At 50.8% G+C, this 20,951-nt stretch overlaps 14 non-coding genes and 10 pseudogenes across 14 annotated transcripts; all 24 read right to left on the bottom strand.

Moving 5' to 3' along the window:
• Positions 1 to 422: 422 nt before the first annotated feature.
• Positions 423 to 615, bottom strand: LOC126333339 (U2 spliceosomal RNA). Its single transcript, XR_007564117.1, has one exon. It is a non-coding gene; the product is annotated as a U2 spliceosomal RNA (small nuclear RNA).
• Positions 616 to 1,350: 735 nt separating this feature from the next.
• On the bottom strand, positions 1,351 to 1,543 carry LOC126333338 (U2 spliceosomal RNA). Its single transcript, XR_007564116.1, has one exon. It is a non-coding gene; the product is annotated as a U2 spliceosomal RNA (small nuclear RNA).
• A 735-nt stretch (positions 1,544 to 2,278) lies between these two features.
• Positions 2,279 to 2,471, bottom strand: LOC126333337 (U2 spliceosomal RNA). The gene has a single exon (XR_007564115.1). It is a non-coding gene; the product is annotated as a U2 spliceosomal RNA (small nuclear RNA).
• Positions 2,472 to 3,206: 735 nt separating this feature from the next.
• Positions 3,207 to 3,399, bottom strand: LOC126333335 (U2 spliceosomal RNA). The gene has a single exon (XR_007564114.1). It is a non-coding gene; the product is annotated as a U2 spliceosomal RNA (small nuclear RNA).
• Positions 3,400 to 4,134: 735 nt separating this feature from the next.
• Positions 4,135 to 4,327, bottom strand: LOC126333334 (U2 spliceosomal RNA). Its single transcript, XR_007564113.1, has one exon. It is a non-coding gene; the product is annotated as a U2 spliceosomal RNA (small nuclear RNA).
• A 732-nt stretch (positions 4,328 to 5,059) lies between these two features.
• LOC126333344 (U2 spliceosomal RNA) lies at positions 5,060 to 5,235 on the bottom strand (annotated as a pseudogene).
• Positions 5,236 to 5,841: 606 nt separating this feature from the next.
• LOC126333349 (U2 spliceosomal RNA) lies at positions 5,842 to 5,956 on the bottom strand (annotated as a pseudogene).
• A 735-nt stretch (positions 5,957 to 6,691) lies between these two features.
• Positions 6,692 to 6,884, bottom strand: LOC126333333 (U2 spliceosomal RNA). The gene has a single exon (XR_007564112.1). It is a non-coding gene; the product is annotated as a U2 spliceosomal RNA (small nuclear RNA).
• A 732-nt stretch (positions 6,885 to 7,616) lies between these two features.
• On the bottom strand, positions 7,617 to 7,809 carry LOC126333332 (U2 spliceosomal RNA). The gene has a single exon (XR_007564111.1). It is a non-coding gene; the product is annotated as a U2 spliceosomal RNA (small nuclear RNA).
• A 732-nt stretch (positions 7,810 to 8,541) lies between these two features.
• LOC126333331 (U2 spliceosomal RNA) lies at positions 8,542 to 8,734 on the bottom strand. Its single transcript, XR_007564110.1, has one exon. It is a non-coding gene; the product is annotated as a U2 spliceosomal RNA (small nuclear RNA).
• A 738-nt stretch (positions 8,735 to 9,472) lies between these two features.
• Positions 9,473 to 9,665, bottom strand: LOC126333330 (U2 spliceosomal RNA). Its single transcript, XR_007564109.1, has one exon. It is a non-coding gene; the product is annotated as a U2 spliceosomal RNA (small nuclear RNA).
• A 732-nt stretch (positions 9,666 to 10,397) lies between these two features.
• Positions 10,398 to 10,574, bottom strand: LOC126333345 (U2 spliceosomal RNA; annotated as a pseudogene).
• Positions 10,575 to 11,180: 606 nt separating this feature from the next.
• On the bottom strand, positions 11,181 to 11,295 carry LOC126333350 (U2 spliceosomal RNA; annotated as a pseudogene).
• A 735-nt stretch (positions 11,296 to 12,030) lies between these two features.
• Positions 12,031 to 12,223, bottom strand: LOC126333354 (U2 spliceosomal RNA). Its single transcript, XR_007564121.1, has one exon. It is a non-coding gene; the product is annotated as a U2 spliceosomal RNA (small nuclear RNA).
• A 733-nt stretch (positions 12,224 to 12,956) lies between these two features.
• On the bottom strand, positions 12,957 to 13,132 carry LOC126333343 (U2 spliceosomal RNA; annotated as a pseudogene).
• Positions 13,133 to 13,738: 606 nt separating this feature from the next.
• LOC126333348 (U2 spliceosomal RNA) lies at positions 13,739 to 13,853 on the bottom strand (annotated as a pseudogene).
• Positions 13,854 to 14,588: 735 nt separating this feature from the next.
• LOC126333353 (U2 spliceosomal RNA) lies at positions 14,589 to 14,781 on the bottom strand. Its single transcript, XR_007564120.1, has one exon. It is a non-coding gene; the product is annotated as a U2 spliceosomal RNA (small nuclear RNA).
• A 732-nt stretch (positions 14,782 to 15,513) lies between these two features.
• On the bottom strand, positions 15,514 to 15,706 carry LOC126333351 (U2 spliceosomal RNA). Its single transcript, XR_007564119.1, has one exon. It is a non-coding gene; the product is annotated as a U2 spliceosomal RNA (small nuclear RNA).
• Positions 15,707 to 16,441: 735 nt separating this feature from the next.
• LOC126333342 (U2 spliceosomal RNA) lies at positions 16,442 to 16,617 on the bottom strand (annotated as a pseudogene).
• Positions 16,618 to 17,223: 606 nt separating this feature from the next.
• Positions 17,224 to 17,338, bottom strand: LOC126333347 (U2 spliceosomal RNA; annotated as a pseudogene).
• A 732-nt stretch (positions 17,339 to 18,070) lies between these two features.
• Positions 18,071 to 18,263, bottom strand: LOC126333341 (U2 spliceosomal RNA). The gene has a single exon (XR_007564118.1). It is a non-coding gene; the product is annotated as a U2 spliceosomal RNA (small nuclear RNA).
• Positions 18,264 to 18,998: 735 nt separating this feature from the next.
• Positions 18,999 to 19,174, bottom strand: LOC126333340 (U2 spliceosomal RNA; annotated as a pseudogene).
• Positions 19,175 to 19,780: 606 nt separating this feature from the next.
• On the bottom strand, positions 19,781 to 19,895 carry LOC126333346 (U2 spliceosomal RNA; annotated as a pseudogene).
• Positions 19,896 to 20,628: 733 nt separating this feature from the next.
• Positions 20,629 to 20,821, bottom strand: LOC126333329 (U2 spliceosomal RNA). Its single transcript, XR_007564108.1, has one exon. It is a non-coding gene; the product is annotated as a U2 spliceosomal RNA (small nuclear RNA).
• Positions 20,822 to 20,951: the final 130 nt, after the last annotated feature.

Raw genomic sequence — 20,951 nt, 5'->3', positions numbered from 1 at the left:
ACACAGCGCGAGACAGATGTTCACCGCAGACTGCATATGTGTGTGTGTGCGTGTGTACACACGTATTCTGCGTGCGTGCGGCGGCGGCGACGACGACGTTCGCGAGGAGCTAAGGTTATAACTCCAAAAAATTTAATTGAAATTATCTGTGGCCGGGCCATAAGAGACGGCTCAAAGGAGCATCCGACGGCGCTGTTGTGTGCCCCCATAAATTACCAGCCTAGTGTAATGTGGCTGCAAGAGCGGTCCGGCTAAAAACAAAAAAAAAAAAAAATAAAATAAGATAATGTTAAATTAAAAGAAATCGCAGTGTGTAAGGAGCTAACTACTGGGCACATCGACAACTCCGACAAGTTTTGCTACCAGCAGAATATCTGATCTCTGCAGAATATTATCTCATTTCAAGCTGTGTTTTAATTAATTTTAGGTGGGCCGATCCCGGCGGTACTGCAATGCCGGGCCAACCCGCGACAGAGGTGGAGCAAGCCCCTAGCACTCCGTCATGAGCCAAAAATGAGTTTAATATTCTGGTCCTGCGATGCAGGACGTATCAGATATTAAGCTGATAAGAACAGATACTACACTTTGATCTTAGCCAAAAGGCCGAGAAGCGATAAGGAAAAACCGCAGTGGAAGGGCCTAAATGCTTGCAGCGTGTGCGCTCCACATGTGGGAGTGAAACATGGTGGTGCGGGCTGATATCGCAACAGGCGACCGTGGAAAACGTCGCAAAAGCAAGTGCCGGGAGGAAGGACAACTGAAGAGAGCACTCGTCAACAGCCTAGTTTTACCGTCCATGTCTAACAGTAAAGAGCGACTCCCATTTGAACGCCGCTAGCAGCCACGGCAGTGGAGAAGCCGTGAGGCCGCCCCACAGCAGCGCCAGGACGGCGCGAGCTACACCGGCGCGAGGCCGGCGCAAGCTACACCTAGCCGAGTGCTTACACCGTTCACCGCAGACTGCATATGTGTGTGTGTGCGTGTGTACACACGTATTCTGCGTGCGTGCGGCGGCGGCGACGACGACGTTCGCGAGGAGCTAAGGTTATAACTCCAAAAAATTTAATTGAAATTATCTGTGGCCGGGCCATAAGAGACGCCAAAGGAGCATCCGACGGCGCTGTTGTGTGCCCCCATAAATTACCAGCCTAGTGTAATGTGGCTGCAAGAGCGGTCCGGCTAAAAACAAAAAAAAAAAAAAATAAAATAAGATAATGTTAAATTAAAAGAAATCGCAGTGTGTAAGGAGCTAACTACTGGGCACATCGACAACTCCGACAAGTTTTGCTACCAGCAGAATATCTGATCTCTGCAGAATATTATCTCATTTCAAGCTGTGTTTTAATTAATTTTAGGTGGGCCGATCCCGGCGGTACTGCAATGCCGGGCCAACCCGCGACAGAGGTGGAGCAAGCCCCTAGCACTCCGTCATGAGCCAAAAATGAGTTTAATATTCTGGTCCTGCGATGCAGGACGTATCAGATATTAAGCTGATAAGAACAGATACTACACTTTGATCTTAGCCAAAAGGCCGAGAAGCGATAAGGAAAAACCGCAGTGGAAGGGCCTAAATGCTTGCAGCGTGTGCGCTCCACATGTGGGAGTGAAACATGGTGGTGCGGGCTGATATCGCAACAGGCGACCGTGGAAAACGTCGCAAAAGCAAGTGCCGGGAGGAAGGACAACTGAAGAGAGCACTCGTCAACAGCCTAGTTTTACCGTCCATGTCTAACAGTAAAGAGCGACTCCCATTTGAACGCCGCTAGCAGCCACGGCAGTGGAGAAGCCGTGAGGCCGCCCCACAGCAGCGCCAGGACGGCGCGAGCTACACCGGCGCGAGGCCGGCGCAAGCTACACCTAGCCGAGTGCTTACACCGTTCACCGCAGACTGCATATGTGTGTGTGTGCGTGTGTACACACGTATTCTGCGTGCGTGCGGCGGCGGCGACGACGACGTTCGCGAGGAGCTAAGGTTATAACTCCAAAAAATTTAATTGAAATTATCTGTGGCCGGGCCATAAGAGACGCCAAAGGAGCATCCGACGGCGCTGTTGTGTGCCCCCATAAATTACCAGCCTAGTGTAATGTGGCTGCAAGAGCGGTCCGGCTAAAAACAAAAAAAAAAAAAAATAAAATAAGATAATGTTAAATTAAAAGAAATCGCAGTGTGTAAGGAGCTAACTACTGGGCACATCGACAACTCCGACAAGTTTTGCTACCAGCAGAATATCTGATCTCTGCAGAATATTATCTCATTTCAAGCTGTGTTTTAATTAATTTTAGGTGGGCCGATCCCGGCGGTACTGCAATGCCGGGCCAACCCGCGACAGAGGTGGAGCAAGCCCCTAGCACTCCGTCATGAGCCAAAAATGAGTTTAATATTCTGGTCCTGCGATGCAGGACGTATCAGATATTAAGCTGATAAGAACAGATACTACACTTTGATCTTAGCCAAAAGGCCGAGAAGCGATAAGGAAAAACCGCAGTGGAAGGGCCTAAATGCTTGCAGCGTGTGCGCTCCACATGTGGGAGTGAAACATGGTGGTGCGGGCTGATATCGCAACAGGCGACCGTGGAAAACGTCGCAAAAGCAAGTGCCGGGAGGAAGGACAACTGAAGAGAGCACTCGTCAACAGCCTAGTTTTACCGTCCATGTCTAACAGTAAAGAGCGACTCCCATTTGAACGCCGCTAGCAGCCACGGCAGTGGAGAAGCCGTGAGGCCGCCCCACAGCAGCGCCAGGACGGCGCGAGCTACACCGGCGCGAGGCCGGCGCAAGCTACACCTAGCCGAGTGCTTACACCGTTCACCGCAGACTGCATATGTGTGTGTGTGCGTGTGTACACACGTATTCTGCGTGCGTGCGGCGGCGGCGACGACGACGTTCGCGAGGAGCTAAGGTTATAACTCCAAAAAATTTAATTGAAATTATCTGTGGCCGGGCCATAAGAGACGCCAAAGGAGCATCCGACGGCGCTGTTGTGTGCCCCCATAAATTACCAGCCTAGTGTAATGTGGCTGCAAGAGCGGTCCGGCTAAAAACAAAAAAAAAAAAAAATAAAATAAGATAATGTTAAATTAAAAGAAATCGCAGTGTGTAAGGAGCTAACTACTGGGCACATCGACAACTCCGACAAGTTTTGCTACCAGCAGAATATCTGATCTCTGCAGAATATTATCTCATTTCAAGCTGTGTTTTAATTAATTTTAGGTGGGCCGATCCCGGCGGTACTGCAATGCCGGGCCAACCCGCGACAGAGGTGGAGCAAGCCCCTAGCACTCCGTCATGAGCCAAAAATGAGTTTAATATTCTGGTCCTGCGATGCAGGACGTATCAGATATTAAGCTGATAAGAACAGATACTACACTTTGATCTTAGCCAAAAGGCCGAGAAGCGATAAGGAAAAACCGCAGTGGAAGGGCCTAAATGCTTGCAGCGTGTGCGCTCCACATGTGGGAGTGAAACATGGTGGTGCGGGCTGATATCGCAACAGGCGACCGTGGAAAACGTCGCAAAAGCAAGTGCCGGGAGGAAGGACAACTGAAGAGAGCACTCGTCAACAGCCTAGTTTTACCGTCCATGTCTAACAGTAAAGAGCGACTCCCATTTGAACGCCGCTAGCAGCCACGGCAGTGGAGAAGCCGTGAGGCCGCCCCACAGCAGCGCCAGGACGGCGCGAGCTACACCGGCGCGAGGCCGGCGCAAGCTACACCTAGCCGAGTGCTTACACCGTTCACCGCAGACTGCATATGTGTGTGTGTGCGTGTGTACACACGTATTCTGCGTGCGTGCGGCGGCGGCGACGACGACGTTCGCGAGGAGCTAAGGTTATAACTCCAAAAAATTTAATTGAAATTATCTGTGGCCGGGCCATAAGAGACGCCAAAGGAGCATCCGACGGCGCTGTTGTGTGCCCCCATAAATTACCAGCCTAGTGTAATGTGGCTGCAAGAGCGGTCCGGCTAAAAACAAAAAAAAAAAAAAATAAAATAAGATAATGTTAAATTAAAAGAAATCGCAGTGTGTAAGGAGCTAACTACTGGGCACATCGACAACTCCGACAAGTTTTGCTACCAGCAGAATATCTGATCTCTGCAGAATATTATCTCATTTCAAGCTGTGTTTTAATTAATTTTAGGTGGGCCGATCCCGGCGGTACTGCAATGCCGGGCCAACCCGCGACAGAGGTGGAGCAAGCCCCTAGCACTCCGTCATGAGCCAAAAATGAGTTTAATATTCTGGTCCTGCGATGCAGGACGTATCAGATATTAAGCTGATAAGAACAGATACTACACTTTGATCTTAGCCAAAAGGCCGAGAAGCGATAAGGAAAAACCGCAGTGGAAGGGCCTAAATGCTTGCAGCGTGTGCGCTCCACATGTGGGAGTGAAACATGGTGGTGCGGGCTGATATCGCAACAGGCGACCGTGGAAAACGTCGCAAAAGCAAGTGCCGGGAGGAAGGACAACTGAAGAGAGCACTCGTCAACAGCCTAGTTTTACCGTCCATGTCTAACAGTAAAGAGCGACTCCCATTTGAACGCCGCTAGCAGCCACGGCAGTGGAGAAGCCGTGAGGCCGCCCCACAGCAGCGCCAGGACGGCGCGAGCTACACCGGCGCGAGGCCGGCGCAAGCTACACCTAGCCGAGTGCTTACACCGTTCACCGCAGACTGCATATGTGTGTGTGTGCGTGTGTACACACGTATTCTGCGTGCGTGCGGCGGCGACGACGACGTTCGCGAGGAGCTAAGGTTATAACTCCAAAAAATTTAATTGAAATTATCTGTGGCCGGGCCATAAGAGACGCCAAAGGAGCATCCGACGGCGCTGTTGTGTGCCCCCATAAATTACCAGCCTAGTGTAATGTGGCTGCAAGAGCGGTCCGGCTAAAAACAAAAAAAAAAAAAAATAAAATAAGATAATGTTAAATTAAAAGAAATCGCAGTGTGTAAGGAGCTAACTACTGGGCACATCGACAACTCCGACAAGTTTTGCTACCAGCAGAATATCTGATCTCTGCAGAATATTATCTCATTTCAAGCTGTGTTTTAATTAATTTTAGGTGGGCCGATCCCGGCGGTACTGCAATGCCGGGCCAACCCGCGACAGAGGTGGAGCAAGCCCCTAGCACTCCGTCATGAGCCAAAAATGAGTTTAATATTCTGGTCCTGCGATGCAGGACGTATCAGATATTAAGCTGATAAGAACAGATTTTTTTAGTCATTGAGAGAATTTTTGGAAGCGGGAAGGAACTTCTAGGAAGGTTGCTTCAGGAATATTCCGGGCCACAGTACCAGTTTCGTGGTCGACGTCATCTGCCACCATCTACAGAGAGTCGTGCCTCACTAGCTGGCACTGGGCCGGCGTCGTAACTAAGAATTATCTATAGATAATAGGAGATCTTGGGTTTACCCGGAGTGCAGTGGCGCACTCCGGCCAAGATGAGAAGGTCATAAGTTTGTATCAACCCCGGGCGGAGACCCAGACGAAGCTGGCCGGGGGAAAAATAGGAAGACGAACAGAGCGGAAGGCACATACGTCGCTACCAACTCTGCCGCCGGTGTCGACAGTATAAACTGGACACACACGAGACCGGTCTGCATCTGCCACGGCAGGAGGATCAGATGGGACGGCTACATCTGCCTCTGCGGGTGGTTCAGATGGGGCCTGAGCATCTCGCCACCCTTAGTCAAAATCGGGAGAAAAAAATAGAGGGAAGAAGTATCACATGCAGGGCAGGTCTGGCAGTTACGAAGGCGCTTGCTGCCCTCACAGCAAGGCCAACCACGATCCGGACCGTGCACGCTGCAACTTCGTCATAGTCGGGTGCCGGGAGAGCAATGACTAAAGAAAATACATCGCATATCAGTGCGTTTCGTATCCGAATTTACCAGCATTAAGCTGATAAGAACAGATACTACACTTTGATCTTAGCCAAAAGGCCGAGAAGCGATAAGGAAAAACCGCAGTGGAAGGGCCTAAATGCTTGCAGCGTGTGCGCTCCACATGTGGGAGTGAAACATGGTGGTGCGGGCTGATATCGCAACAGGCGACCGTGGAAAACGTCGCAAAAGCAAGTGCCGGGAGGAAGGACAACTGAAGAGAGCACTCGTCAACAGCCTAGTTTTACCGTCCATGTCTAACAGTAAAGAGCGACTCCCATTTGAACGCCGCTAGCAGCCACGGCAGTGGAGAAGCCGTGAGGCCGCCCCACAGCAGCGCCAGGACGGCGCGAGCTACACCGGCGCGAGGCCGGCGCAAGCTACACCTAGCCGAGTGCTTACACCGTTCACCGCAGACTGCATATGTGTGTGTGTGCGTGTGTACACACGTATTCTGCGTGCGTGCGGCGGCGGCGACGACGACGTTCGCGAGGAGCTAAGGTTATAACTCCAAAAAATTTAATTGAAATTATCTGTGGCCGGGCCATAAGAGACGCCAAAGGAGCATCCGACGGCGCTGTTGTGTGCCCCCATAAATTACCAGCCTAGTGTAATGTGGCTGCAAGAGCGGTCCGGCTAAAAACAAAAAAAAAAAAAAATAAAATAAGATAATGTTAAATTAAAAGAAATCGCAGTGTGTAAGGAGCTAACTACTGGGCACATCGACAACTCCGACAAGTTTTGCTACCAGCAGAATATCTGATCTCTGCAGAATATTATCTCATTTCAAGCTGTGTTTTAATTAATTTTAGGTGGGCCGATCCCGGCGGTACTGCAATGCCGGGCCAACCCGCGACAGAGGTGGAGCAAGCCCCTAGCACTCCGTCATGAGCCAAAAATGAGTTTAATATTCTGGTCCTGCGATGCAGGACGTATCAGATATTAAGCTGATAAGAACAGATACTACACTTTGATCTTAGCCAAAAGGCCGAGAAGCGATAAGGAAAAACCGCAGTGGAAGGGCCTAAATGCTTGCAGCGTGTGCGCTCCACATGTGGGAGTGAAACATGGTGGTGCGGGCTGATATCGCAACAGGCGACCGTGGAAAACGTCGCAAAAGCAAGTGCCGGGAGGAAGGACAACTGAAGAGAGCACTCGTCAACAGCCTAGTTTTACCGTCCATGTCTAACAGTAAAGAGCGACTCCCATTTGAACGCCGCTAGCAGCCACGGCAGTGGAGAAGCCGTGAGGCCGCCCCACAGCAGCGCCAGGACGGCGCGAGCTACACCGGCGCGAGGCCGGCGCAAGCTACACCTAGCCGAGTGCTTACACCGTTCACCGCAGACTGCATATGTGTGTGTGTGCGTGTGTACACACGTATTCTGCGTGCGTGCGGCGGCGACGACGACGTTCGCGAGGAGCTAAGGTTATAACTCCAAAAAATTTAATTGAAATTATCTGTGGCCGGGCCATAAGAGACGCCAAAGGAGCATCCGACGGCGCTGTTGTGTGCCCCCATAAATTACCAGCCTAGTGTAATGTGGCTGCAAGAGCGGTCCGGCTAAAAACAAAAAAAAAAAAAAATAAAATAAGATAATGTTAAATTAAAAGAAATCGCAGTGTGTAAGGAGCTAACTACTGGGCACATCGACAACTCCGACAAGTTTTGCTACCAGCAGAATATCTGATCTCTGCAGAATATTATCTCATTTCAAGCTGTGTTTTAATTAATTTTAGGTGGGCCGATCCCGGCGGTACTGCAATGCCGGGCCAACCCGCGACAGAGGTGGAGCAAGCCCCTAGCACTCCGTCATGAGCCAAAAATGAGTTTAATATTCTGGTCCTGCGATGCAGGACGTATCAGATATTAAGCTGATAAGAACAGATACTACACTTTGATCTTAGCCAAAAGGCCGAGAAGCGATAAGGAAAAACCGCAGTGGAAGGGCCTAAATGCTTGCAGCGTGTGCGCTCCACATGTGGGAGTGAAACATGGTGGTGCGGGCTGATATCGCAACAGGCGACCGTGGAAAACGTCGCAAAAGCAAGTGCCGGGAGGAAGGACAACTGAAGAGAGCACTCGTCAACAGCCTAGTTTTACCGTCCATGTCTAACAGTAAAGAGCGACTCCCATTTGAACGCCGCTAGCAGCCACGGCAGTGGAGAAGCCGTGAGGCCGCCCCACAGCAGCGCCAGGACGGCGCGAGCTACACCGGCGCGAGGCCGGCGCAAGCTACACCTAGCCGAGTGCTTACACCGTTCACCGCAGACTGCATATGTGTGTGTGTGCGTGTGTACACACGTATTCTGCGTGCGTGCGGCGGCGACGACGACGTTCGCGAGGAGCTAAGGTTATAACTCCAAAAAATTTAATTGAAATTATCTGTGGCCGGGCCATAAGAGACGCCAAAGGAGCATCCGACGGCGCTGTTGTGTGCCCCCATAAATTACCAGCCTAGTGTAATGTGGCTGCAAGAGCGGTCCGGCTAAAAACAAAAAAAAAAAAAAATAAAATAAGATAATGTTAAATTAAAAGAAATCGCAGTGTGTAAGGAGCTAACTACTGGGCACATCGACAACTCCGACAAGTTTTGCTACCAGCAGAATATCTGATCTCTGCAGAATATTATCTCATTTCAAGCTGTGTTTTAATTAATTTTAGGTGGGCCGATCCCGGCGGTACTGCAATGCCGGGCCAACCCGCGACAGAGGTGGAGCAAGCCCCTAGCACTCCGTCATGAGCCAAAAATGAGTTTAATATTCTGGTCCTGCGATGCAGGACGTATCAGATATTAAGCTGATAAGAACAGATACTACACTTTGATCTTAGCCAAAAGGCCGAGAAGCGATAAGGAAAAACCGCAGTGGAAGGGCCTAAATGCTTGCAGCGTGTGCGCTCCACATGTGGGAGTGAAACATGGTGGTGCGGGCTGATATCGCAACAGGCGACCGTGGAAAACGTCGCAAAAGCAAGTGCCGGGAGGAAGGACAACTGAAGAGAGCACTCGTCAACAGCCTAGTTTTACCGTCCATGTCTAACAGTAAAGAGCGACTCCCATTTGAACGCCGCTAGCAGCCACGGCAGTGGAGAAGCCGTGAGGCCGCCCCACAGCAGCGCCAGGACGGCGCGAGCTACACCGGCGCGAGGCCGGCGCAAGCTACACCTAGCCGAGTGCTTACACCGTTCACCGCAGACTGCATATGTGTGTGTGTGCGTGTGTACACACGTATTCTGCGTGCGTGCGGCGGCGGCGACGACGACGACGTTCGCGAGGAGCTAAGGTTATAACTCCAAAAAATTTAATTGAAATTATCTGTGGCCGGGCCATAAGAGACGCCAAAGGAGCATCCGACGGCGCTGTTGTGTGCCCCCATAAATTACCAGCCTAGTGTAATGTGGCTGCAAGAGCGGTCCGGCTAAAAACAAAAAAAAAAAAAAATAAAATAAGATAATGTTAAATTAAAAGAAATCGCAGTGTGTAAGGAGCTAACTACTGGGCACATCGACAACTCCGACAAGTTTTGCTACCAGCAGAATATCTGATCTCTGCAGAATATTATCTCATTTCAAGCTGTGTTTTAATTAATTTTAGGTGGGCCGATCCCGGCGGTACTGCAATGCCGGGCCAACCCGCGACAGAGGTGGAGCAAGCCCCTAGCACTCCGTCATGAGCCAAAAATGAGTTTAATATTCTGGTCCTGCGATGCAGGACGTATCAGATATTAAGCTGATAAGAACAGATACTACACTTTGATCTTAGCCAAAAGGCCGAGAAGCGATAAGGAAAAACCGCAGTGGAAGGGCCTAAATGCTTGCAGCGTGTGCGCTCCACATGTGGGAGTGAAACATGGTGGTGCGGGCTGATATCGCAACAGGCGACCGTGGAAAACGTCGCAAAAGCAAGTGCCGGGAGGAAGGACAACTGAAGAGAGCACTCGTCAACAGCCTAGTTTTACCGTCCATGTCTAACAGTAAAGAGCGACTCCCATTTGAACGCCGCTAGCAGCCACGGCAGTGGAGAAGCCGTGAGGCCGCCCCACAGCAGCGCCAGGACGGCGCGAGCTACACCGGCGCGAGGCCGGCGCAAGCTACACCTAGCCGAGTGCTTACACCGTTCACCGCAGACTGCATATGTGTGTGTGTGCGTGTGTACACACGTATTCTGCGTGCGTGCGGCGGCGACGACGACGTTCGCGAGGAGCTAAGGTTATAACTCCAAAAAATTTAATTGAAATTATCTGTGGCCGGGCCATAAGAGACGCCAAAGGAGCATCCGACGGCGCTGTTGTGTGCCCCCATAAATTACCAGCCTAGTGTAATGTGGCTGCAAGAGCGGTCCGGCTAAAAACAAAAAAAAAAAAAAATAAAATAAGATAATGTTAAATTAAAAGAAATCGCAGTGTGTAAGGAGCTAACTACTGGGCACATCGACAACTCCGACAAGTTTTGCTACCAGCAGAATATCTGATCTCTGCAGAATATTATCTCATTTCAAGCTGTGTTTTAATTAATTTTAGGTGGGCCGATCCCGGCGGTACTGCAATGCCGGGCCAACCCGCGACAGAGGTGGAGCAAGCCCCTAGCACTCCGTCATGAGCCAAAAATGAGTTTAATATTCTGGTCCTGCGATGCAGGACGTATCAGATATTAAGCTGATAAGAACAGATTTTTTTTAGTCATTGAGAGAATTTTTGGAAGCGGGAAGGAACTTCTAGGAAGGTTGCTTCAGGAATATTCCGGACCACAGTACCAGTTTCGTGGTCGACGTCATCTGCCACCATCTACAGAGAGTCGTACCTCACTAGCTGGTACTGGGCCGGCGTCGTAACTAAGAATTATCTAAAGATAATAGGAGATCTTGGGTTTACCCGGAGTGCAGTGGCGCACTCCGGCCAAGATGAGAAGGTCATAAGTTTGTATCAACCCCGGGCGGAGACCCAGACGAAGCTGGCCGGGGGAAAAATAGGAAGACGAACAGAGCGGAAGGCACATACGTCGCTACCAACTCTGCCGCCGGTGTCGACAGTATAAACTGGACACACACGAGACCGGTCTGCATCTGCCACGGCAGGAGGATCAGATGGGACGGCTACATCTGCCTCTGCGGGTGGTTCAGATGGGGCCTGAGCATCTCGCCACCCTTAGTCAAAATCGGGAGAAAAAAATGGAGGGAAGAAGTATCACATGCAGCGCAGGTCTGGCAGTTACGAAGGCACTTGCTGCCCTCACAGCAAGGCCAACCACGATCCAGACCGTGCACGCCGCAACTTCGTCATAGTCGGGTGCCGGGAGAGCAATGACTAAAGAAAATACATCGCATATCAGTGCGTTTCGTATCCGAATTTACCAGCATTAAGCTGATAAGAACAGATACTACACTTTGATCTTAGCCAAAAGGCCGAGAAGCGATAAGGAAAAACCGCAGTGGAAGGGCCTAAATGCTTGCAGCGTGTGCGCTCCACATGTGGGAGTGAAACATGGTGGTGCGGGCTGATATCGCAACAGGCGACCGTGGAAAACGTCGCAAAAGCAAGTGCCGGGAGGAAGGACAACTGAAGAGAGCACTCGTCAACAGCCTAGTTTTACCGTCCATGTCTAACAGTAAAGAGCGACTCCCATTTGAACGCCGCTAGCAGCCACGGCAGTGGAGAAGCCGTGAGGCCGCCCCACAGCAGCGCCAGGACGGCGCGAGCTACACCGGCGCGAGGCCGGCGCAAGCTACACCTAGCCGAGTGCTTACACCGTTCACCGCAGACTGCATATGTGTGTGTGTGCGTGTGTACACACGTATTCTGCGTGCGTGCGGCGGCGGCGACGACGACGTTCGCGAGGAGCTAAGGTTATAACTCCAAAAAATTTAATTGAAATTATCTGTGGCCGGGCCATAAGAGACGCCAAAGGAGCATCCGACGGCGCTGTTGTGTGCCCCCATAAATTACCAGCCTAGTGTAATGTGGCTGCAAGAGCGGTCCGGCTAAAAACAAAAAAAAAAAAAAATAAAATAAGATAATGTTAAATTAAAAGAAATCGCAGTGTGTAAGGAGCTAACTACTGGGCACATCGACAACTCCGACAAGTTTTGCTACCAGCAGAATATCTGATCTCTGCAGAATATTATCTCATTTCAAGCTGTGTTTTAATTAATTTTAGGTGGGCCGATCCCGGCGGTACTGCAATGCCGGGCCAACCCGCGACAGAGGTGGAGCAAGCCCCTAGCACTCCGTCATGAGCCAAAAATGAGTTTAATATTCTGGTCCTGCGATGCAGGACGTATCAGATATTAAGCTGATAAGAACAGATACTACACTTTGATCTTAGCCAAAAGGCCGAGAAGCGATAAGGAAAAACCGCAGTGGAAGGGCCTAAATGCTTGCAGCGTGTGCGCTCCACATGTGGGAGTGAAACATGGTGGTGCGGGCTGATATCGCAACAGGCGACCGTGGAAAACGTCGCAAAAGCAAGTGCCGGGAGGAAGGACAACTGAAGAGAGCACTCGTCAACAGCCTAGTTTTACCGTCCATGTCTAACAGTAAAGAGCGACTCCCATTTGAACGCCGCTAGCAGCCACGGCAGTGGAGAAGCCGTGAGGCCGCCCCACAGCAGCGCCAGGACGGCGCGAGCTACACCGGCGCGAGGCCGGCGCAAGCTACACCTAGCCGAGTGCTTACACCGTTCACCGCAGACTGCATATGTGTGTGTGTGCGTGTGTACACACGTATTCTGCGTGCGTGCGGCGGCGACGACGACGTTCGCGAGGAGCTAAGGTTATAACTCCAAAAAATTTAATTGAAATTATCTGTGGCCGGGCCATAAGAGACGCCAAAGGAGCATCCGACGGCGCTGTTGTGTGCCCCCATAAATTACCAGCCTAGTGTAATGTGGCTGCAAGAGCGGTCCGGCTAAAAACAAAAAAAAAAAAAAAAAAAAATAAGATAATGTTAAATTAAAAGAAATCGCAGTGTGTAAGGAGCTAACTACTGGGCACATCGACAACTCCGACAAGTTTTGCTACCAGCAGAATATCTGATCTCTGCAGAATATTATCTCATTTCAAGCTGTGTTTTAATTAATTTTAGGTGGGCCGATCCCGGCGGTACTGCAATGCCGGGCCAACCCGCGACAGAGGTGGAGCAAGCCCCTAGCACTCCGTCATGAGCCAAAAATGAGTTTAATATTCTGGTCCTGCGATGCAGGACGTATCAGATATTAAGCTGATAAGAACAGATTTTTTTAGTCATTGAGAGAATTTTTGGAAGCGGGAAGGAACTTCTAGGAAGGTTGCTTCAGGAATATTCCGGGCCACAGTACCAGTTTCGTGGTCGACGTCATCTGCCACCATCTACAGAGAGTCGTGCCTCACTAGCTGGCACTGGGCCGGCGTCGTAACTAAGAATTATCTATAGATAATAGGAGATCTTGGGTTTACCCGGAGTGCAGTGGCGCACTCCGGCCAAGATGAGAAGGTCATAAGTTTGTATCAACCCCGGGCGGAGACCCAGACGAAGCTGGCCGGGGGAAAAATAGGAAGACGAACAGAGCGGAAGGCACATACGTCGCTACCAACTCTGCCGCCGGTGTCGACAGTATAAACTGGACACACACGAGACCGGTCTGCATCTGCCACGGCAGGAGGATCAGATGGGACGGCTACATCTGCCTCTGCGGGTGGTTCAGATGGGGCCTGAGCATCTCGCCACCCTTAGTCAAAATCGGGAGAAAAAAATAGAGGGAAGAAGTATCACATGCAGGGCAGGTCTGGCAGTTACGAAGGCGCTTGCTGCCCTCACAGCAAGGCCAACCACGATCCGGACCGTGCACGCTGCAACTTCGTCATAGTCGGGTGCCGGGAGAGCAATGACTAAAGAAAATACATCGCATATCAGTGCGTTTCGTATCCGAATTTACCAGCATTAAGCTGATAAGAACAGATACTACACTTTGATCTTAGCCAAAAGGCCGAGAAGCGATAAGGAAAAACCGCAGTGGAAGGGCCTAAATGCTTGCAGCGTGTGCGCTCCACATGTGGGAGTGAAACATGGTGGTGCGGGCTGATATCGCAACAGGCGACCGTGGAAAACGTCGCAAAAGCAAGTGCCGGGAGGAAGGACAACTGAAGAGAGCACTCGTCAACAGCCTAGTTTTACCGTCCATGTCTAACAGTAAAGAGCGACTCCCATTTGAACGCCGCTAGCAGCCACGGCAGTGGAGAAGCCGTGAGGCCGCCCCACAGCAGCGCCAGGACGGCGCGAGCTACACCGGCGCGAGGCCGGCGCAAGCTACACCTAGCCGAGTGCTTACACCGTTCACCGCAGACTGCATATGTGTGTGTGTGCGTGTGTACACACGTATTCTGCGTGCGTGCGGCGGCGGCGACGACGACGTTCGCGAGGAGCTAAGGTTATAACTCCAAAAAATTTAATTGAAATTATCTGTGGCCGGGCCATAAGAGACGCCAAAGGAGCATCCGACGGCGCTGTTGTGTGCCCCCATAAATTACCAGCCTAGTGTAATGTGGCTGCAAGAGCGGTCCGGCTAAAAACAAAAAAAAAAAAAAATAAAATAAGATAATGTTAAATTAAAAGAAATCGCAGTGTGTAAGGAGCTAACTACTGGGCACATCGACAACTCCGACAAGTTTTGCTACCAGCAGAATATCTGATCTCTGCAGAATATTATCTCATTTCAAGCTGTGTTTTAATTAATTTTAGGTGGGCCGATCCCGGCGGTACTGCAATGCCGGGCCAACCCGCGACAGAGGTGGAGCAAGCCCCTAGCACTCCGTCATGAGCCAAAAATGAGTTTAATATTCTGGTCCTGCGATGCAGGACGTATCAGATATTAAGCTGATAAGAACAGATACTACACTTTGATCTTAGCCAAAAGGCCGAGAAGCGATAAGGAAAAACCGCAGTGGAAGGGCCTAAATGCTTGCAGCGTGTGCGCTCCACATGTGGGAGTGAAACATGGTGGTGCGGGCTGATATCGCAACAGGCGACCGTGGAAAACGTCGCAAAAGCAAGTGCCGGGAGGAAGGACAACTGAAGAGAGCACTCGTCAACAGCCTAGTTTTACCGTCCATGTCTAACAGTAAAGAGCGACTCCCATTTGAACGCCGCTAGCAGCCACGGCAGTGGAGAAGCCGTGAGGCCGCCCCACAGCAGCGCCAGGACGGCGCGAGCTACACCGGCGCGAGGCCGGCGCAAGCTACACCTAGCCGAGTGCTTACACCGTTCACCGCAGACTGCATATGTGTGTGTGTGCGTGTGTACACACGTATTCTGCGTGCGTGCGGCGGCGACGACGACGTTCGCGAGGAGCTAAGGTTATAACTCCAAAAAATTTAATTGAAATTATCTGTGGCCGGGCCATAAGAGACGCCAAAGGAGCATCCGACGGCGCTGTTGTGTGCCCCCATAAATTACCAGCCTAGTGTAATGTGGCTGCAAGAGCGGTCCGGCTAAAAACAAAAAAAAAAAAAAATAAAATAAGATAATGTTAAATTAAAAGAAATCGCAGTGTGTAAGGAGCTAACTACTGGGCACATCGACAACTCCGACAAGTTTTGCTACCAGCAGAATATCTGATCTCTGCAGAATATTATCTCATTTCAAGCTGTGTTTTAATTAATTTTAGGTGGGCCGATCCCGGCGGTACTGCAATGCCGGGCCAACCCGCGACAGAGGTGGAGCAAGCCCCTAGCACTCCGTCATGAGCCAAAAATGAGTTTAATATTCTGGTCCTGCGATGCAGGACGTATCAGATATTAAGCTGATAAGAACAGATACTACACTTTGATCTTAGCCAAAAGGCCGAGAAGCGATAAGGAAAAACCGCAGTGGAAGGGCCTAAATGCTTGCAGCGTGTGCGCTCCACATGTGGGAGTGAAACATGGTGGTGCGGGCTGATATCGCAACAGGCGACCGTGGAAAACGTCGCAAAAGCAAGTGCCGGGAGGAAGGACAACTGAAGAGAGCACTCGTCAACAGCCTAGTTTTACCGTCCATGTCTAACAGTAAAGAGCGACTCCCATTTGAACGCCGCTAGCAGCCACGGCAGTGGAGAAGCCGTGAGGCCGCCCCACAGCAGCGCCAGGACGGCGCGAGCTACACCGGCGCGAGGCCGGCGCAAGCTACACCTAGCCGAGTGCTTACACCGTTCACCGCAGACTGCATATGTGTGTGTGTGCGTGTGTACACACGTATTCTGCGTGCGTGCGGCGGCGGCGACGACGACGTTCGCGAGGAGCTAAGGTTATAACTCCAAAAAATTTAATTGAAATTATCTGTGGCCGGGCCATAAGAGACGCCAAAGGAGCATCCGACGGCGCTGTTGTGTGCCCCCATAAATTACCAGCCTAGTGTAATGTGGCTGCAAGAGCGGTCCGGCTAAAAACAAAAAAAAAAAAAAAAAAAATAAGATAATGTTAAATTAAAAGAAATCGCAGTGTGTAAGGAGCTAACTACTGGGCACATCGACAACTCCGACAAGTTTTGCTACCAGCAGAATATCTGATCTCTGCAGAATATTATCTCATTTCAAGCTGTGTTTTAATTAATTTTAGGTGGGCCGATCCCGGCGGTACTGCAATGCCGGGCCAACCCGCGACAGAGGTGGAGCAAGCCCCTAGCACTCCGTCATGAGCCAAAAATGAGTTTAATATTCTGGTCCTGCGATGCAGGACGTATCAGATATTAAGCTGATAAGAACAGATTTTTTTAGTCATTGAGAGAATTTTTGGAAGCGGGAAGGAACTTCTAGGAAGGTTGCTTCAGGAATATTCCGGGCCACAGTACCAGTTTCGTGGTCGACGTCATCTGCCACCATCTACAGAGAGTCGTGCCTCACTAGCTGGCACTGGGCCGGCGTCGTAACTAAGAATTATCTATAGATAATAGGAGATCTTGGGTTTACCCGGAGTGCAGTGGCGCACTCCGGCCAAGATGAGAAGGTCATAAGTTTGTATCAACCCCGGGCGGAGACCCAGACGAAGCTGGCCGGGGGAAAAATAGGAAGACGAACAGAGCGGAAGGCACATACGTCGCTACCAACTCTGCCGCCGGTGTCGACAGTATAAACTGGACACACACGAGACCGGTCTGCATCTGCCACGGCAGGAGGATCAGATGGGACGGCTACATCTGCCTCTGCGGGTGGTTCAGATGGGGCCTGAGCATCTCGCCACCCTTAGTCAAAATCGGGAGAAAAAAATAGAGGGAAGAAGTATCACATGCAGGGCAGGTCTGGCAGTTACGAAGGCGCTTGCTGCCCTCACAGCAAGGCCAACCACGATCCGGACCGTGCACGCTGCAACTTCGTCATAGTCGGGTGCCGGGAGAGCAATGACTAAAGAAAATACATCGCATATCAGTGCGTTTCGTATCCGAATTTACCAGCATTAAGCTGATAAGAACAGATACTACACTTTGATCTTAGCCAAAAGGCCGAGAAGCGATAAGGAAAAACCGCAGTGGAAGGGCCTAAATGCTTGCAGCGTGTGCGCTCCACATGTGGGAGTGAAACATGGTGGTGCGGGCTGATATCGCAACAGGCGACCGTGGAAAACGTCGCAAAAGCAAGTGCCGGGAGGAAGGACAACTGAAGAGAGCACTCGTCAACAGCCTAGTTTTACCGTCCATGTCTAACAGTAAAGAGCGACTCCCATTTGAACGCCGCTAGCAGCCACGGCAGTGGAGAAGCCGTGAGGCCGCCCCACAGCAGCGCCAGGACGGCGCGAGCTACACCGGCGCGAGGCCGGCGCAAGCTACACCTAGCCGAGTGCTTACACCGTTCACCGCAGACTGCATATGTGTGTGTGTGCGTGTGTACACACGTATTCTGCGTGCGTGCGGCGGCGACGACGACGTTCGCGAGGAGCTAAGGTTATAACTCCAAAAAATTTAATTGAAATTATCTGTGGCCGGGCCATAAGAGACGCCAAAGGAGCATCCGACGGCGCTGTTGTGTGCCCCCATAAATTACCAGCCTAGTGTAATGTGGCTGCAAGAGCGGTCCGGCTAAAAACAAAAAAAAAAAAAAATAAAATAAGATAATGTTAAATTAAAAGAAATCGCAGTGTGTAAGGAGCTAACTACTGGGCACATCGACAACTCCGACAAGTTTTGCTACCAGCAGAATATCTGATCTCTGCAGAATATTATCTCATTTCAAGCTGTGTTTTAATTAATTTTAGGTGGGCCGATCCCGGCGGTACTGCAATGCCGGGCCAACCCGCGACAGAGGTGGAGCAAGCCCCTAGCACTCCGTCATGAGCCAAAAATGAGTTTAATATTCTGGTCCTGCGATGCAGGACGTATCAGATATTAAGCTGATAAGAACAGATACTACACTTTGATCTTAGCCAAAAGGCCGAGAAGCGATAAGGAAAAACCGCAGTGGAAGGGCCTAAATGCTTGCAGCGTGTGCGCTCCACATGTGGGAGTGAAACATGGTGGTGCGGGCTGATATCGCAACAGGCGACCGTGGAAAACGTCGCAAAAGCAAGTGCCGGGAGGAAGGACAACTGAAGAGAGCACTCGTCAACAGCCTAGTTTTACCGTCCATGTCTAACAGTAAAGAGCGACTCCCATTTGAACGCCGCTAGCAGCCACGGCAGTGGAGAAGCCGTGAGGCCGCCCCACAGCAGCGCCAGGACGGCGCGAGCTACACCGGCGCGAGGCCGGCGCAAGCTACACCTAGCCGAGTGCTTACACCGTTCACCGCAGACTGCATATGTGTGTGTGTGCGTGTGTACACACGTATTCTGCGTGCGTGCGGCGGCGGCGACGACGACGTTCGCGAGGAGCTAAGGTTATAACTCCAAAAAATTTAATTGAAATTATCTGTGGCCGGGCCATAAGAGACGCCAAAGGAGCATCCGACGGCGCTGTTGTGTGCCCCCATAAATTACCAGCCTAGTGTAATGTGGCTGCAAGAGCGGTCCGGCTAAAAACAAAAAAAAAAAAAAAAAAAATAAGATAATGTTAAATTAAAAGAAATCGCAGTGTGTAAGGAGCTAACTACTGGGCACATCGACAACTCCGACAAGTTTTGCTACCAGCAGAATATCTGATCTCTGCAGAATATTATCTCATTTCAAGCTGTGTTTTAATTAATTTTAGGTGGGCCGATCCCGGCGGTACTGCAATGCCGGGCCAACCCGCGACAGAGGTGGAGCAAGCCCCTAGCACTCCGTCATGAGCCAAAAATGAGTTTAATATTCTGGTCCTGCGATGCAGGACGTATCAGATATTAAGCTGATAAGAACAGATTTTTTTAGTCATTGAGAGAATTTTTGGAAGCGGGAAGGAACTTCTAGGAAGGTTGCTTCAGGAATATTCCGGGCCACAGTACCAGTTTCGTGGTCGACGTCATCTGCCACCATCTACAGAGAGTCGTGCCTCACTAGCTGGCACTGGGCCGGCGTCGTAACTAAGAATTATCTATAGATAATAGGAGATCTTGGGTTTACCCGGAGTGCAGTGGCGCACTCCGGCCAAGATGAGAAGGTCATAAGTTTGTATCAACCCCGGGCGGAGACCCAGACGAAGCTGGCCGGGGGAAAAATAGGAAGACGAACAGAGCGGAAGGCACATACGTCGCTACCAACTCTGCCGCCGGTGTCGACAGTATAAACTGGACACACACGAGACCGGTCTGCATCTGCCACGGCAGGAGGATCAGATGGGACGGCTACATCTGCCTCTGCGGGTGGTTCAGATGGGGCCTGAGCATCTCGCCACCCTTAGTCAAAATCGGGAGAAAAAAATAGAGGGAAGAAGTATCACATGCAGGGCAGGTCTGGCAGTTACGAAGGCGCTTGCTGCCCTCACAGCAAGGCCAACCACGATCCGGACCGTGCACGCTGCAACTTCGTCATAGTCGGGTGCCGGGAGAGCAATGACTAAAGAAAATACATCGCATATCAGTGCGTTTCGTATCCGAATTTACCAGCATTAAGCTGATAAGAACAGATACTACACTTTGATCTTAGCCAAAAGGCCGAGAAGCGATAAGGAAAAACCGCAGTGGAAGGGCCTAAATGCTTGCAGCGTGTGCGCTCCACATGTGGGAGTGAAACATGGTGGTGCGGGCTGATATCGCAACAGGCGACCGTGGAAAACGTCGCAAAAGCAAGTGCCGGGAGGAAGGACAACTGAAGAGAGCACTCGTCAACAGCCTAGTTTTACCGTCCATGTCTAACAGTAAAGAGCGACTCCCATTTGAACGCCGCTAGCAGCCACGGCAGTGGAGAAGCCGTGAGGCCGCCCCACAGCAGCGCCAGGACGGCGCGAGCTACACCGGCGCGAGGCCGGCGCAAGCTACACCTAGCCGAGTGCTTACACCGTTCACCGCAGACTGCATATGTGTGTGTGTGCGTGTGTACACACGTATTCTGCGTGCGTGCGGCGGCGACGACGACGTTCGCGAGGAGCTAAGGTTATAACTCCAAAAAATTTAATTGAAATTATCTGTGGCCGGGCCATAAGAGACGCCAAAGGAGCATCCGACGGCGCTGTTGTGTGCCCCCATAAATTACCAGCCTAGTGTAATGTGGCTGCAAGAGCGGTCCGGCTAAAAACAAAAAAAAAAAAAAAATAAAATAAGATAATGTTAAATTAAAAGAAATCGCAGTGTGTAAGGAGCTAACTACTGGGCACATCGACAACTCCGACAAGTTTTGCTACCAGCAGAATATCTGATCTCTGCAGAATATTATCTCATTTCAAGCTGTGTTTTAATTAATTTTAGGTGGGCCGATCCCGGCGGTACTGCAATGCCGGGCCAACCCGCGACAGAGGTGGAGCAAGCCCCTAGCACTCCGTCATGAGCCAAAAATGAGTTTAATATTCTGGTCCTGCGATGCAGGACGTATCAGATATTAAGCTGATAAGAACAGATACTACACTTTGATCTTAGCCAAAAGGCCGAGAAGCGATAAGGAAAAACCGCAGTGGAAGGGCCTAAATGCTTGCAGCGTGTGCGCTCCACATGTGGGAGTGAAACATGGTGGTGCGGGCTGATATCGCAACAGGCGACCGTGGAAAACGTCATCTGTCTCGCGTGTGT

Source organism: Schistocerca gregaria, unplaced genomic scaffold (genome assembly GCF_023897955.1).
Source record: "Schistocerca gregaria isolate iqSchGreg1 unplaced genomic scaffold, iqSchGreg1.2 ptg001576l, whole genome shotgun sequence".
NCBI classification, from domain to species: Eukaryota; Metazoa; Arthropoda; class Insecta; order Orthoptera; family Acrididae; genus Schistocerca; species Schistocerca gregaria.
This window is presented reverse-complemented; position numbering and strand designations above follow the sequence as displayed.